Source organism: Penaeus monodon, chromosome 23, assembly GCF_015228065.2.
Source record: "Penaeus monodon isolate SGIC_2016 chromosome 23, NSTDA_Pmon_1, whole genome shotgun sequence".
Taxonomy (NCBI): domain Eukaryota; kingdom Metazoa; phylum Arthropoda; class Malacostraca; order Decapoda; family Penaeidae; genus Penaeus; species Penaeus monodon.
Genome location: NC_051408.1, coordinates 10,669,995 through 10,671,664, shown reverse-complemented (window position 1 = coordinate 10,671,664; position 1,670 = coordinate 10,669,995).

Sequence of the window (1,670 nt, the reverse complement as noted above, 5' to 3'; positions counted from 1 at the left end):
TCATTGCATAATTTTAATAATTTGTTGTGACTCCTCGTGTAAGGTGTAAGCACAATGCGGTTGCCATGGGAACAGTAATTGACTTAGCAAGTGAAAATCTAGTCCAGCTGGGAGTTTGCTTAGAATTTAAAGTAAAACCCTAATAAGCAACCCCCCAACCTAAAACAATTTAAATGTATATAACAGAAAAGACTTTTTGACATATGCTATACTTATTACATTTTGGATAACTAATATCTGCACGGAGGGATTCTCTAGAGTGGAAGTATGTTTGAGGGAGTTCGCCGTGTCTTTTATATGTTACGATGTTATTAGCAAACTTTCCTTATAAAAACTCTCCGCTACTTTAAGGAGGGGATGCTCAGCTGGATAAGTGCAACAGGATGCGAAGTGTAGCACGATCCAAATACTATATACTAAGTTCTTTTCTTTAAACTTCTTACTTTCATTGTTTCAAAATGTGTGATGGAGGTATGCCAGCGAGGTGTGCGTAGCTAGGTTGTAATAAGGTTGTCTTCACGGGGGGTACGTTCTCCAGGGAGGAAGTAAATCATTTCAATTTGGATAATATATAAAGTTTGCCGACAAGCTTTGAAATTACTTTTTTTCTGTACTCTTATTTTTATTTTCTCGTGGTACCCACTTCTTGCAAATCTCAAGAGACCTTTTTTTGGTGGAGGGTTTCTTTCACAGTCGGATAGAAGAAAAAAATTGTTTGACACTGTCATGTAGAGATATTTTTCGATGGTTATGGTTTTACTTGAAATTTGTCTACGTGTATTGAACCTATGTGGAGTTTGATGCAGACTATCGACGAAGAGTTAATAAAATATCTGTCTAGTTACCCCCCTCGATCTAAAACCTTGATGTAGGCACCAAAAGAGCACCATATGCAAAAATATGCAATTGTTTGGCTTTGAAGGAATCTCAAGTATTTCGAAGCTGTGCTTCTGACTTGGTATTGCGCAGTTTAGCTTTCAGTTAAATCTATATATTGCCGATTAACGACAAGTCAAGAGGGTTGCTTGGCCACTATGGAATCCTCTCTATTACGCCACTCTTTGATCAGTTTTTACAAAAGGAGATGCACCGACCTATTGGATGCATGCGCGTTCTAAAATGTTCAATAAATAAAAAGACAATAGGTTCGCAAGTTACAGTCTGCCCCTGTGAAAATAACCAGCTCTACAAAAGCAGAAAATATCCTGTAGGTCAGCAGTGCACTCTCTGCGTTCACTTGAGCCCTTTTCCACGGCCCAAAAAGCTTAGGGCTGCAGCTATCAGCTGATTATCGTAAACAAACTCCCTGTGCACGGAGGGTATCATTGAGACTTGTCGAGAGAGACGACTTTCCAGACTGAAAATGCAAAAAGGACGCGAAGCTTAAATAAACGTTGTCCTTATTACACACACATTAAAATAAAAATATACTTTTGAGGATACAAGTTGGCGGCCATCTTGGATGTTTACATACGGCCAGTGAGGGAAACTACCTCCAAGCATTGCTCTCTTCCACCGTTCGCTTGACTTTGCTGCACGATGCGCTCTGCCCAAATGAACGCAAGGCTTCTGACTTTTATTGCGTTACATGTGGTTCTATCATTACTCATTTTGTTGTGTGGATGGTACCTTTCTAAAGTCCTGTAGTTTGGTGCCATTTAGGGAACATG